Source organism: Bidens hawaiensis, unplaced genomic scaffold (assembly GCF_021521415.1).
Source record: "Bidens hawaiensis isolate Kalapana, Puna unplaced genomic scaffold, B.hawaiensis_p1.1 tig00001961_1, whole genome shotgun sequence".
Lineage (NCBI taxonomy): Eukaryota > Viridiplantae > Streptophyta > Magnoliopsida > Asterales > Asteraceae > Bidens > Bidens hawaiensis.
The window spans coordinates 903,607-916,259 of NW_027491109.1; the positions used below are offsets into that span (position 1 = coordinate 903,607).

At 37.8% G+C, this 12,653-nt stretch overlaps 2 non-coding genes and 1 pseudogene across 2 annotated transcripts; all 3 read left to right on the forward strand.

The window, feature by feature from the left end:
• Positions 1–327: 327 nt before the first annotated feature.
• Positions 328–2,183, forward strand: LOC143604533 (AAA-ATPase ASD, mitochondrial pseudogene; annotated as a pseudogene).
• A 1,836-nt stretch (positions 2,184–4,019) lies between these two features.
• On the forward strand, positions 4,020–4,093 carry TRNAP-UGG (transfer RNA proline (anticodon UGG)). The gene has a single exon. It is a non-coding gene; the product is annotated as a tRNA-Pro (tRNA).
• Positions 4,094–4,262: 169 nt separating this feature from the next.
• On the forward strand, positions 4,263–4,336 carry TRNAW-CCA (transfer RNA tryptophan (anticodon CCA)). The gene has a single exon. It is a non-coding gene; the product is annotated as a tRNA-Trp (tRNA).
• Positions 4,337–12,653: the final 8,317 nt, after the last annotated feature.

The following is a 12,653-nucleotide window of genomic DNA, read 5'->3' on the forward strand; positions in this document are numbered from 1 at the left end:
TAGCTACTACACTTGCTAACGCCACCTTTGGTGAGGAAGTGTCGTCGCACTGAAGGCTACGGCGATGACGTGTCGTCGCTATAGACAGGGGTTTTAATAATAATAAAAAATAATATGTTTAATTAAAATAATATTAACAAATAAAAAATTAATAATTAAAAATAAAAAATAAAATAAATCATCTTTGCCGTAATAATATAAAAAACTTCCAACGCATTTCGGTGAAAAGATTAATAATATAACAATAAACTTTTGTCGGAAATATGTGGGAATTTCCTAAGCATATCATATCCTAGAAAAGTGTTAATGAAAATTAGAATAGATTTTACTTGCTTTTTTGGAAAAAGGATCGTAATTTCCACGCCTTTTTCATTATATTTATTTGTCGTTATATTTGGGCTTTTGACTGTTGGCACTTGGCATACGAATTCCTACACATTAACATATATTTAAATTTTATATTTTCACCTTTAGTGCTTTTGTTCTTAAAGAAAATCTTTTCCTAGGATTTGCTCTAGATCAGTTTGCTGTCATTTGTTGTATGTTCCTGCGAAGCTTCATTTCGAATTATTAAGTATTAACCTTTCGTGTTAATTTAGTGACACAAGCAAGGCGGCTGGCCACCTCTTTTGGCATTTTGTTTGTCAAAAGTTTAAAATTAATCAAATTAAAAAAAAAAAGACTTTCTGGATGCTAAATGCCACTCTACTAAGTGCTATAAATTCGGATTATACTTAACACTCCAAAGCTCATCTACCTCTTACTACATACACCATTCTAACAAAAGCATTGAGTGAGTTGAGGAAAAACAAGATAACAATGATGGGCGAAATGACTTTGATGGCCATTGTCATGGGCGCTTTGGCGATATTCAGGCAACTAGTTCCCAACGAGCTTCGAAGGGATCTTAGAAAAATTGTTGATAAAGTTATTAGTTATGTGTACCCTTATGTCGAGATCACTTTTAATGAGTACCAAGTAGACACTTGGTTCGAACGAAGTGAAGCTTTTAAATCCATTGAACGGTACCTTGGTAGCAATTCTTCCAAAAGAGCTAAAAAGCTCAAAGCAAATGTAGTCAAGGACAGCGAATCCGTTGTCCTAAGCATGGATGAGAACGAAGAAGTCATAGACGAGTTCAACGGCATCAAAATCTGGTGGATTTCGTGCAAAAAGGTCCCTGAACAACGAGCTTTCTTTTCATATCGTGGTGATGAAGAGAATCGGTTCTACAAGCTTATTTGTAGAAGAGAACATCGCGATATCATCACTAATGTTTACTTGAAACATGTGCTTGATGAAGGGAAGGCTATTGCGGTAAGAACAAGGCAACGCAAGCTCTATACCAACAACAAGAGTGAAAATTGGTACGGTTACAAGAGGAGTTTGTGGAGTCACATCGTATTCGACCATCCTTCTACCTTTGATACTCTTGCAATGGATCCAAAAGGAAGCAGGAGATTTTGAACGATTTAATAACGTTCAGCAAGTCTAAAGACTACTACAAGAAGGTGGGCAAGTCATGGAAGCGAGGATATCTTCTTTACGGTCCACCAGGAACCGGAAAGTCTAGTATGATTGCTGCCATGGCTAACATTCTCGACTATGATATCTATGATCTTGAATTAGCATCCGTGAAAGATAACACAAATTTGAGGAAGCTACTGATTGATACATCGAGTAAGTCGATAATTGTGATTGAAGATATCGATTGTTCGCTTAACCTCACCAGACAGAGAAAGCAGGAGAAGGAAAAGAGTGAAGAAGATGAGAAGGATCCAATTGAAAAAAAGGCTAAAGAAGAAGAGGATAAGAAGAAAAAGGGAAGTGAAGTGACTTTATCTGGGCTTTTGAACTTCATTGACGGATTATGGTCAGCATGTGGTAGCGAGAGGTTGATCATATTCACCACAAATTATGTTGAAAAGCTCGATCCGGCTCTTATTAGGCGAGGACGGATGGATAAACATATTGAGATGTCGTATTGTTGTTATGAAATGTTTAAAGTTCTTGCAAAGAACTACTTGGATCTTGAGTCACACGAATTGTTTGAAACCATCGGTCGAATGTTGGGGGAGACGAAGATGACTCCGGCAGATGTTGCTGAAAACTTGATGCCAAAGTCAGATGAAGAGAATGTTGAGATTTGCTTGAAGAAGTCAATCTGTAAATCCACCGGCTAAACGGAGTTGCCCGGAGAATGAACTTCGGGAAGGTCGAATAAAAAAGAAAATCAAAATGAATAGAATATGATAAAATATGAGAAAAGAAAGTAGTCAAAATAAAAATGAATCAGCACGTTCAATAAAAAAATTTCTTCTTCCCAGATTCTTCTTTTTTTTCTTATGACACGAGAATTCAATCCGGATTCTTGGATTTTGACCACAAAATAGAAATCCGCGTTTGAATTCGGATGGGGGTTTGAATTGAAGTTAATAAAGAGTAAACCTATCTTTTTCTGGCTCTAAGACTAGGAGTTCTAGTGGTCGACTCAGTTCTTTTAAATTGTTTCTCATTATTAAGAAAAGGTAACAAAGAAAAAATACGAGCTTGTTTTATAGCAATAGTAATTAATCGTTGTTGTTTCAAGGTCAATCTATTTACTCGTCTAGATAATATTTTTCCTTGTTCACTAATAAATCGACTAATTAAACTCATGTTTTTATAATCAATTCGATCCCCCGATTGGATCGGGGGCGAACGCTTACGAAAAGATCGCTTGGATTTAAGAAAAGTTCGCTTGGATTTATCCATGGTTTGGTTAGTTTATTTCTTATCCCTAAAATTCTATTTCAGCCGGATATATAATTAGAATAAATAAATAGGATTTGGTTTGTTTATAATTATTTTTAACTATGTTAAATATGTTATATATATAATGTCATTTTTCCCTTTCCTTGCCTTGTAAGATTAAGATAAGGGCGCAAGTACTCGCTTCAATCTATTTCTTTATCTCCCCGTGAATCGTATGTTTGTAACAATATGGACAGAATTTTCGTAACTCCAATCGATTAGGCGTATTGTGCCGGTTCTTTTGAGTAATATATTTGGAAATGCCCGTTGATTCCTTATTAACACCGTTTCGAACACAAGCGGTACATTCCAAAAGAACCGGTATTCGCACATCTTTACCCTTGGCCATGAACCTCCTTTGGATTTTTCATTTACTCAACTCTTCCTCTTTCAATCCGAAACGAAAAAGAAGAAAGGAAGGAAAAAACAAAATAGAATTTGTAACTTGCTATCCACTTATGCAAGATTTCACTACACTCAATATCGGAAATAAGATAGAAAGATTTCTAAACTTTCAAATCACAGTACAAAATTTTATATTTTATAAATAAGTATCTTGTATAATACTCTTTCCCTAGAACCACTGTTTGTATTCGACTTACATAGAAATTGAATATTAATTCAATTCCAAACTGAACCCGAGTCTCACAGCTGTTGAATGCACTTTTATTCTTTCTCTTTCCTCCCTCTTCTAAAAAAGGGAAAAAAGAGAAAAGAGGGGGCTGATATTTAATTGTATCTCTAATATTCTTTATTCCGTCCCACGCCAATAACTAGAATGGGAACGTCAACGCATCCGGGAAAAAACGATTAATCTCTATCAATAACCTGCCAAAGAACCGAACCATAGAGTACTTAGTACCGGTGCCACGGAAAGATATGTTTTTAGATCTCGCATTGAAAAACCTCCTTCATTTTTTCATTTTATTGTAATCAATAAGATAATACATATTTAAATGTACAATGATCTAGTAAAAAAGATTGACTTTTTGTTAAATACAGAAAAAACGTCATTTTTTTCTCCAATATTCCCCAAAAAGACTCAGTTATTTTTTCTTGGGATTCCGTTCCATATTTCATATAGATAGAAGTCTTTTGCTATTATTATATGTTAAATGAGACCAAAAAGACGAAATGAAAAGAAAAATTCTAGATTTTAATAGAAGGAGATAACGATGTGGAAAACAAGATAGGAATTCTCTACAATGACACTGTAGACCAACGGAAGGGATGTAGCGCAGCTTGGTAGCGCGTTTGTTTTGGGTACAAAATGTCACGGGTTCAAATCCTGTCATCCCTACCTATTACTACTCCTTTGAGCAGTAATGAGGTATTTTTTAAGATCAACTCACAATGGACATATCATATAGAATATTTCATTCTGATGACACTATATAGTATGCATACAAGATGTATTGGGGCCAATTCTTCTCTTTTTTCTTTACAATATTCTCTTTTATGATAAGAAAGCGCTCTTAGTTCAGTTCGGTAGAACGCGGGTCTCCAAAACCCGAGGTCGTAGGTTCAAATCCTACAGAGCCCCCATGTGATAATCAAAAAGGACCCCCTAATTCCAATTAGGAATTCTTTAGGCCCCTTAGGAACAGGCTTTCCAATTTATCATTTCGATTTATTTTCCTATTTAATAACCCATAATCAGATCTTGGTAACTAACTATTTGCAACTGGACAATTTCAAAAATATTTTTCAAATACTTCAATATTATTTACTGGATGAAAATGGTAAAATTTATAATCCCTATTCATGTAGTAACATCATTTTAAATCCATTCAATTTGAATTGGTATTTTCTCCATTACAATTATTGTGAAGAGACATATACAATCGTTAATCTTGGGCAGTTTCTTTGTGAAAATTTATGTATAGCCAAAAAAGGACCGCATTTAAAATCAGGTCAAGTTCTAATTATTCAAGTTGACTCTGTGGTAATACGATCAGCTAAGCCTTATTTGGCTACTCCAGGAGCAACTGTTCATGGACATTATGGGGAAATCCTTTACGAAGGAGATACATTAGTTACATTTATATATGAAAAATCAAGATCTGGTGATATAACGCAAGGTCTTCCAAAAGTGGAACAGGTGTTAGAAGTGCGTTCGATTGATTCAATATCGATGAATCTCGAAAAGAGGATTGAGGGTTGGAATAAATGTATAACAAGAATTCTTGAAATTCCTTGGGCATTCTTTATTGGTGCTGAGCTAACTATAGTGCAAAGTTGTATCTCTTTGGTTAATAAGGTCCAAAAGGTTTATCGATCCCAGGGGGTGCAGATACATAATAGGCATATAGAAATTATTGTACGTCAAATAACATCAAAAGTGTTGGTTTCAGAAGATGAAATGTCTAATGTTTTTTCTCCTGGAGAACTAATTGGATTGTTGCGAGCGGAACGAATGGGGCGCGCTTTGGAAGAAACGATCTGTTACCAAGCCGTCTTATTGGGAATAACAAGAGCATCTATGAATACTCAAAGTTTCATATCCGAAGCGAGTTTTCAAGAAACCGCGCGGGTTTTAGCAAAAGCAGCTCTACTGGGGCGTATCGATTGGTTGAAAGGCCTGAAAGAAAACGTTGTTCTGGGGGGATGATACCTGTTGGTAGCGGCTTCAAAACACCTTCAAGCGAACCTAACAACATTGCTTTTGAACTCAAAAAAAAGAATCTATTAGAGGGGGAAATGAAAGATATTTTGTTCTACCATAGAAAATTATTTGATTCTTGCCTTTCTTCAAAGAATTTCCATGATACACAAGAAAAATCATTTTTTTATTATTTTTAGGGTTTAATGATACCTAAGAGCAGATTCACCCCTTTCTTTTATCTTTTAAAAGGATCTGTTTGTTTTTAGGTGCAGTCATTTGATTTGGTAATAGTAATAAAAAAATAACAAATAGAAAAGAATAATGGCTTGGGCTGTGTATCGACGCCAATCTGCGGTAGAAGAGAAGGTTCCATCGGAACAGTTTTTTATTTCAGTGTACCTCTTCGCTTTTTTTTCAAAAGGGGGAGGCAGTGTGGGGAGAAATGACAAGAAGATATTGGAACATCAATTTAGAAGAGATGATGGAAGCAGGCGTTCATTTTGGCCATGGTACTAGGAAATGGAATCCTAAAATGGCATCTTATATCTCTGCAAAACGTAAAGGTATTCATATTACAAATCTTACTAGAACTGCTCGTTTTTTATCAGAAGCTTGTGATTTGGTTTTTGATGCAGCAAGTAGGGGAAAACAATTCTTAATTGTTGGCACTAAAAATAAAGAAGCTGATTCAGTAGCATGGGCTGAAATAAGGGCTCGGTGTCATTATGTTAATAAAAAATGGCTCGGTGGTATGTTAACAAATTGGTCCACTACAGAAACGAGACTTCATAAGTTTAGAGACTTGAGAACCGAACAAAAAACAGGGGGACTCAACCGTCTTCCGAAAAGAGATGCGGCTATGTTGAAATGACAATTATCTCATTTGCAAACATATCTGGGCGGGATTAAATATATGACAGGGTTACCCGGTATTGTAATCATCGTTGATCAGCAGGAAGAATATACGGCCCTTCAAGAATGTATCACATTGGGAATTACAACAATTTGTTTAATCGATACAAATTGTGACCCTGATCTCGCAGATATTTCGATTCCAGCGAATGATGACGCTATATCTTCAATCCGATTAATTCTTAACAAATTAGTATTTGCAATTTGTGAAGGCCGTTCTGGCTATATAAGAAATCCGTGATTAATAATAAGATAAATAACTTATTTCATTTCGGAACCTTCATAAATTTATCGAATCGGTTACTATTTCTGAATCTCAAAAAAGAGATCAAAATAACAAGGAATAGAATTTGATTAGTTGGTATTCAAAATATACGATTCAAGTAGTCAAGTCGAGAAATAGATGGTTGAATCAAAATAATTTTGTTTAAAGTTCTATTTTTTTCAGAGGGCAATATGAATGTTCTATCATGTTCCATCAACACACTAAATGGATTATACGATCTATCCGGTGTGGAAGTAGGCCAACATTTTTATTGGAAAACCGGGGGTTTCCAAGTCCACGGCCAAGTACTTATTACTTTCTGGGTTGTAATTGCTATCTTATTAGGTTCAGCCGCTTTAGCCGTTCGGAACCCACAAACCATTCCGACCGGCGGTCAGAATTTCTTCGAATATGTCCTTGAATTTATTCGTGATGTGAGTAAAACTCAAATTGGAGAAGAATATGGTCCTTGGGTTCCTTTTATTGGAACTATGTTTCTATTTATTTTTGTTTCTAATTGGTCAGGCGCCCTTTTACCTTGGAAACTCATACAATTACCTCATGGGGAGTTAGCCGCACCCACGAACGATATAAATACTACTGTTGCTTTGGCTTTACTCACGTCAGTGGCATATTTCTATGCGGGTCTTACCAAAAAAGGATTAAGTTATTTCGGGAAATATATTCAACCAACACCAATTCTTTTACCTATTAACATTTTAGAAGATTTCATGAAGCCCCTATCACTTAGTTTTCGACTTTTCGGAAATATATTAGCCGATGAACTAGTAGTTGTTGTTGGTGCATAATGTCAGTAGTTCATAGTCTAGTGTCTGTAATCGAGTCTGTAATGATTAATTATGTTTTATATGTCTTAAGCGAAGTTACTAACAAGTTCGCTGTTTAGGCGAACTTGTTAGTCAAGCGAAGTTATGGACAACTTCGCCTGAACATGCCAGGCGAAGTTGTCGTGTATTTATATAGGTTACGGCTTAGCTTAGTAAAAGAGTTCGTGTGATCATTATCGAAGTTACGAGAGCTGTAACGTGAGGACGAGAGTTCGTGTCTGTAACAGTGATATTGTATCACGTGTTTTGGTTATAATATACGTGTTTGTTTATCGTATCGTGTTTGATCTATTCGTGTCTTCTACGCTCGTAACGACCTACGCAGGGATTCCGCACCTACGTAGATCGAGATATCTCGTGTTGATCCATCCAGGGAACCTACAATTGGTATCAGAGCTTCAGCTCGATTGTGTGGTTCGAGATATTCACGCGGGTGTAGAAATCGTCCCGTTTCGACTATTCGCGGGACGTGTTTTCTGTGTTTTTGTGTCATTCTTACCTCCTACCATCGTATTCAACTCTTTACACCGTCAAAAACCTCGAAAAGCCCAGAAATCAGATCTGCAGAAACTTCGTGTTTATCAGGCGAAGTTGCCGTCACTGTTCGTAGGGTTTCGGCGAAGATATAAGGTTAAGCGAAGTTATCAACAACTTCGCCTACCTTCTCAAGTTCGCCTATCTCAAGCGAAGTTCTCTACAACATAGCCTACTTCCTAAGTTCGCTTACCCTAAGCGAAGTTACACTCAACTTCGCCAAGTCACGCGAATTTAAGAAAGATCCAGCGAAGTTAAGTCTAAGCGAAGTTATCCGTAACTTCGCCTACAGTACTTTTCAGAACAATTTAAGAAAGATCCAGCAAAGTTAAGTCTAAGCGAAGTTATCCGTAACTTCGCCTACAGTACTTTTCAGAAGAATTTTTTTTTTTTTTGATTTTTTCGGGTTTCTTAGTTTTCGAGAAAGATGTCATCAATTAACATCTCTGAGTTAGTAAAGATGGAAGTAGAAGCAGGCTCAGCTACAAAAGCACCAAAGTTGCTGAAGGGAACCGATTTCGTTGCATGGAAGGATCGGTTTGAACAATATGTCAAGTACCAGGATGCAAAGATGTGGGTATGCATCCAGGATGGTTATATTCCACCAACTATGGAGTACGAAGGTCGTGATCAGATCAAGAAGTACAGCAAAATGGAAGATGAAGAGAAAAAGATGTATGAGGCCGAGAGCAAGGCTCATGCTGCTATCACTATGGCTCTTCCACAAGAGATCCTTCATACGTTTAGAAAGTACAAGACAGCAAGAGAGCTTTGGGAAGCTCTTGAGAACCGGTTTGAAGGAAATGTGGGAATCCGTGCTTCGAAGATCAAATTGCTCAAAACCCAGTTCTCAGTCTTCAAGTATTTGAAGAATGAATCTCTAGATGATATCATCACCCGATATTATCATCTAATGACTGAACTGAGCAACTATTCAATTTCTTACCGAGAAGAAGAGATAGTTGAGAAGCTTCTTGATGCTCTCCCACCAAAATGGGAGATGTACACGGTACTGATGAGGGAAGACAAAGACTTTCCCCAATATGATCTGGAAACGGCAGTCAACAAGCTCTGAACCTTTGAGCTTAACATGGTTAGAAAGGAGACACCTACGGATCAGGTTCAAGATCCAGGTATGTATGGTGCTAAAGTCAACTCTAGTTCAGGTTCGAAGACTGAATCAGCTGCCTACTACTCGAAGGGAGAGTGGGTGCCAACTCATCACATGAGGGGCATGTGTCAGTCAACACGAATGGTGATGTTTGCTTTGTAGCAGGTGGATCTAGTGCTTCTAAACCGCAAGCAAGCAAGAGTAGTTGCTCTCCAAGTATTCCTAGCAACAACTACTCTAAGATGCCTATGAGTGTCAAATCTTCTGAAGAGCAGTTTGCTCTCTATGCTTCTTTTATTGCTTCCTATGAGAACTACATTCAGGGGAAGATTGTTGATCCAGCTATGTTGGATGAAGACTATGACCAGATTGATGCTGATGATCTGGAAGAAATGGATCTGCAATGGCAGATGGCTATGATCGTGAGAAGAGTGAAACGGTTTATGAAAAAGACCGGAAGAAAGTTTGTCGGTGGAAGGCCAGGGTTTGACAAGACGAAGGTAAGATGCTACAACTGTCAGCAAAACGGCCACTTTGCTAAGGAGTGCAGAAATGAGCGTGTAGAATGTGGTCAAGGCAAGTCTACACAGCATAATGGGGGTTCTAAAGATTATAGTGCCATGATTTCCAGTGAAGATGTTGAATACAACTGGAACCTGCATTCTGAAGAAACTTTCGAACAGGCCAATTTGGCGAAGGTTGAAACTGAAGGAAGTGAGAAAGCTACTGGGGAAGATCAAGCGTTAATGGCAGATGTTAAAGACCAGCTCTCCGAGGTATGTTCTAAACCTACTTGTTCTAAATGTGAAAACTTGTCTGAGCAATTAGCAACTATAACTGATCAGTATGTTAGTTTGGATGCTGAGTTTAAAACTTTAAAAGAAGATCATCACTTTACTAAAGCAAGAGAAAATAGCTATAAAGTTAAAATAATAGCTTGTGAAAAAGATATTAAAAGTCTAAAAGCAAAACTAGCTGAAAAAATACAAGTGATTGATCTAAGCTATGAAGTTTTGGAAGAAAAAACCAAGCTAATAGCTGAAAGAGAAAAACAGATTGCTGATCACCAGGTGAAAGTGGTGGAACTGAATAGAAAACTTGAGCAGTTCAGAAATTCCTCTGCTATTCTTGATCTCCTTGTTAGTGATCAAGGTTCCTCTGTTAAGAGGGGAGGAATTGGTTATAATGAGGTTCCACCACCTTATAATCACAATTACACTTTTAATCCTAGTGTTCAGAAATCTGTTGACCTTGAGGTTGTTCAGACAGTTCCAATTAAGGTAACTAGTAAAGAACCAGATGTTAGTAGAGGCGAAACAAGTACGCCTGTGTCAAGTGTTAAAATTTCTGATCCGAGTCCAGTCTCATCAAGTTCGGATAAGTCATCCGAGCCTGGTAAGAGAAAGGAGGAGGCAGTGTTACCAGATAGTGGAGAGAAAGATAAAACAACTAAAAAGAGTTCTCCGCTAAACCCGTATGTCCCACCTTATGTGAGACAAACGGGCGGTAATAAAGCCTCGACATCTAAAACACCTGTTGATAAAAAGGTTGAACATAGGTGTTGTTTTAGGTGTAATCAATTAGGGCACCTAGTTGCAGATTGCCCTCTGAAGCAGAGATTCAGAGGTGTGAGGCCTACTAAAACTAAGAATAAGTCTAATGGTAATCATAATACTGGTAAAAATGAAAACCATTCAAAATTCAGAAATGTGACTGATTCAGGTTTTCAAAGAAACCAATCTCAGTTTTACACTGCTAATAACCAAACCACAAGCTATAATTCTTTCAATTCACAAAGGTTTGGAAGGCCTCACAATCAATCTACAAGGAGGTATACTAATAGGACTTACAGGAATTATACAGAGACTAACTTTGGAAAGCCAAGGTTCGGGATGTATAGATCCAAGACCAATTGGTCTTGGGTCCCTAGATTCTAATCTTTTGCTTTTATCGTGCAGGAACAGTTGAACAGGGCTGCAAACAACATATGGGTTGTGGATAGCGGCTGTTCCCGGCACATGACGGGTAACAAAAACTTGTTACACGATTTGAAACCTGTTCAAGGAGGGAGAGTGAGCTTTGCAGGAGAAAGTGGAGGCAAGATTACAGGAATGGGAACGGTGTCTAATGGAAAGATGACTCTAGAAAAAGTAAACTTTGTCGAAGAATTGAAGCACAATCTGCTGAGTGTGTCGCAGATCTGTGATAAGGAGTACACCGTACATTTTACAAAGAATGAGGCGATTGTGTTACATCCTGGTTTTCAGATACCAGAGGAGTGGATTGTGATGAAGGCTCCACGTGAGAGGAATACGTATATTATGGATATGAGGTCGACTGAAATGGCCACGGAAGAATCATGCCTTATGACAAAAGCGAGCGAATCGGAGTCCGAATTGTGGCATAGGAGAATGGGGTACATTCATCTTCGGAAGATGAACCACATTGTCAAGAATGGACTTGTGCTGGGCGTTCCCTTGAAAAGTTTCAACTTTGAAGACAAATATCTAGCGTGCAAGAAGGGAAAGCAGCACAAGAAATCCCATCACACCAAGAAGGTCAATTCTATTGTCAGTACTCTAGAATTGCTTCACATGGATCTCTTCGGTCCCGTGAATGCAAAAGATGAAACGGCTCAGATGGTGAATGTGACTAATTAGTCACATTAAAAATTCAGAAATGTGACTAATTAGTCACATTCAAAATTCAGAAATGTGACTAATTCAGAAATAAGAGGTACTTCTTATTGCTTGGTGATCACTGATGATTACTCACGATATTCGTGGGTATATTTCCTGAAATCAAAAGATGAAATGGCTCAGATGGTGAAGAATTTGATTACCAAAGTTGAGAACGTTATGGATAAAAGGGTTAAGTTCATCAGGAGTGACAACGGAACGGAGTTCAAGAATTTTGAGATGGAGATCTTCTGCCTTCAGAAAGGGATTGAACACCAGTACAGCGCTCCGTATACTCCGCAACAGAATGGAGTGGCTGAAAGGAAGAACAGAACGTTAATTGAAGGAGCCAGAACAATGCTGGCTGATTCGAAGCTTCTTGTGGTGTTTTGGGCTGAAGCTGTTGCTACAGCCTGTTATATCCTGAATAGAGTCTTGACTGTTAAAAGACTTAATGAAACGTGTTATGAGCTTATGTATGGGAGGAAGCCCAACTTGAGTGGTCTTGAACCATTCGGGTCCCCTTGTTCGATTTTAAAGACAAATTCTAAATTTGGTGAAGTAGCCGATGAAGGAATCTTAGTCGGTTATGTTGTTGGGACTCCCAACAGACGTGTCTTTAATACATCGACCAGCAAGGTTGAGGTGGTGTGTAACACCGATATCACAAGTTACAAACCGCCAAAACCAAGCAACGGACCTGCTGAGTTTTTCGACTATGATAGACTTTTTAAGTCTTTTAACATACCGTATTTGGATAGTGCAGAAGAAGAAGAGAGAGTTGCTACGAAGATGATCCTTGATGAGGAAGAAAATCTAGTGCAAAGACAGCTGTTTGATAAATGTCAACCTTCCTCATCAAATGCTATCGATACCCCTGCTGCCTCTCCTGAAGAAGAATTTTTCA